General features: G+C 55.5%; 1 pseudogene; it reads right to left on the bottom strand.

The window, feature by feature from the left end:
* Window positions 1-283: 283 nt before the first annotated feature.
* On the bottom strand, window positions 284-1,488 carry LOC145362249 (homeobox protein six1a pseudogene; annotated as a pseudogene).
* Between the last annotated feature and the right edge of the window lie 1,372 nt (window positions 1,489-2,860).

Here is a 2,860-nt window from a genome sequence, read left to right as displayed (position 1 = left end):
ACACTCACGCACACACAGACTCACACTCACACTCACGCACACAGACACACACTCACACTCACGCACACACAGACACACGCACACACAGACACTCACGCACACAGACACACACTCACACTCACGCACACACAGACTCACACTCACACTCACACACACACAGACACACACACACAGACTCACACTCACGCACACACAGACACACACACACTCACGCACACACAGACTCACACTCACACACACACAGACACACTCACTCACACACACACAGACACACACACACACACACACAGACTCACACTCACACACACATACAGTCACTCCGTCCCCAGCCCAAGAAACTGACCTTGAAGCAGTAACTGGTCTCCTCTCCGTCCCAGATGGTGCGAGGCAGGGGGAATTTCCTGCGGACCCTGTATTTGCCCACCGCCCCCAGGGGCCTCCCCCTCAGCTTCTCGGCCTCCGTGTAGTGGGCCTTGAGCCAGAACTGCTGGAGCTTGGGGTGGCTCTGCACCGAGAACTGGCAGCTCTCCAGGATCTTGTAAAGCTCGCGGAAGTTTCCGCGGTGGAAGGCCACAGCCGCCTTGGCTTTGAGGACGCTCTCGTTCTTGTGAAGCTGCTCGCAGGCTGGCAGTGACCACAGGAAGCGGCCCAGCCTGTCCACGCTCCCGCCCTGCTGCAGAACCTCACACACGCAGGCCACCTGCTCCTCCGTGAAGCCAAAGGAGCTCAGGATGGACATGGCGTCCGGCGGGGGAAAGGGTCTCTCTTTCCGACCCCCCACTACACACAACGGCTGGCCGGCGCTCCGAGGGAGAACGGGACCACCTCCCAACTCGGCGGCCAGTCTGACAATCCCTCGTCCAAACCCCACCTCGGCACCAAGCTCCAGAACGGCTTATTGGTCCCCAGGACCACCCCCCGGGGGCGGGGGAAGAGAGAGAGAGAGAGAGACAGAGGATCATGTTTTCTTAATAATTCAGCACAGAGACTGAGACGGAAACTCGATCTCCGCCAATCAGGCCAAACGCACGGCAGCCTGAGCAGAATCTCAGGCTGCGCGGTGGCAACTGCACGTGGACCGAGCAGCAACCTGCATTTATATATCACCCCTGGCTCGAACATTCCCAGATACGCTCCCACAAACAATCCCACTGAGTCCCGCAGAGACAGATATTAGGGGACATGCAGCCAAAACCTCGGGCGCAGACATCGATCTTAAGCAAACGTCTTCTAGCAAGAGAGAGGTGGAGAGAGGGAGGGGTATAGGGAAGGAATTCCAGAGTTTTGACCCCCCCCCTCCCCAGCAACACTGCTGAAGTCACGGCCACCAATGACGGAGCCATCGTCATCTGGGACGCTCGAGAGGCCAGAATTGTAGCACGGGAAACCTCAGAGGGGTGTAGAAGGCTGGAGAGATAAGGAGGGGTGTAGGGATTGAAGGAGGTTACAGATAGAGAGGATTGTATGGTCTAGGAGAGATCACAGAGATAGGAAGAGGTGTAGGGGGCTGGAGGAGGTTACAGAGATAGGGAGGGGGTGTAGGGGGCTGGAGGAGGTTACAGAGATAGGGAGGGGGTGTAGGGGGCTGGAGGAGGTTACAGAGATAGGGAGGGGGTGTAGGGGGCTGGAGAAGGTTACAGAGATAGGGAGGGGGTGTAGGGGGCTGGAGGAGGTTACAGAGATAGGGAGGGGGTGTAGGGGGCTGGAGGAGGTTACAGAGATAGGGAGGGGGTGTAGGGGCTGGAGGAGGTTACAGAGATAGGGAGGGGGGTGTAGGGGGCTGGAGGAGGTTACAGAGATAGGGAGGGGGTGTAGGGGGCTGGAGGAGGTTACAGAGATAGGGAGGGGGTGTAGGGGCTGGAGGAGGTTACAGAGATAGGGAGCGGGTGTAGGGGCTGGAGGAGGTTACAGAGATAGGGAGGGGGTGTAGGGGCTGGAGGAGGTTACAGAGATAGGGAGGGGGTGTAGGGGGCTGGAGGAGGTTTCAGAGATAGGGAGGGGGTGTAGGGGCTGGAGGAGGTTACAGAGATAGGGAGGGGGTGTAGGGGGCTGGAGGAGGTTTCAGAGATAGGGAGGGGGTGTAGGGGACTGGAGGAGGTTTCAGAGATAGGGAGGGGGTGTAGGGGGCTGGAGGAGGTTACAGAGATAGGGAGGGGGTGTAGGGGGCTGGAGGAGGCTGCAGTGATCTTGGAATGTTATATGATTGGTCAGTTATATTGAGGAACTCACCACTGAGTGGCTGAGTGCTCGAGGGATTTGGGCCAATTTAAACTCTGTTATTTTCTCCATAATTTCGGGATGGTTAAGACTTTATTCAATTTTTTTTGTATTTAGACAGAGATCGAGATAGAGAATCTGGTGAGCTGGTGAGCTGGCAATATCAGTAAAATGAAGGAGATGGTCATCGACTGCAGGAAGTGTAGTGGAGAACCTGCCCCTGTCTACATCAACAGGGATGAAGTGAAAATAGTCGAGAGCTTCAGGTTTCTCGGTGTCCAGATCACCAACAACCTGTCCTGGTCCCCCCCACCACACCGACACTATAGATAAGAAAGCCCCACCAACGCCTCTACTTTCTCAGAAGGCTAAGGAAATTTGGCATGTCCGCTACGACTCTCACCAACTTTTACAGATGCCCCATAGAAAGCATTCTTTCTGGTTGTATCACAGTTTCTGCCCAAGACCACAAGGAACTACAAAGGGTTGTGAATGTAGCCCAATCCATCACACAAACCAGCCTCCCAACCATTGACTCTGTCTACACTTCCCACTGCCTCAGAAAAGTAGTCAGCATAATCAAGGACCCCACACACCCCGGACATTCTCTCTTCCACCTTCTTCCATCGGGAAAAAGTTACAA

Source organism: Carcharhinus amblyrhynchos, unplaced genomic scaffold (assembly GCF_965287045.1).
Source record: "Carcharhinus amblyrhynchos unplaced genomic scaffold, sCarAmb.v2.hapA scaffold_37, whole genome shotgun sequence".
Taxonomy (NCBI): Eukaryota; Metazoa; Chordata; class Chondrichthyes; order Carcharhiniformes; family Carcharhinidae; genus Carcharhinus; species Carcharhinus amblyrhynchos.
The sequence above is the reverse complement of the archived record's forward strand: the minus strand, read 5'-3'. Positions and strand labels throughout refer to the sequence as shown.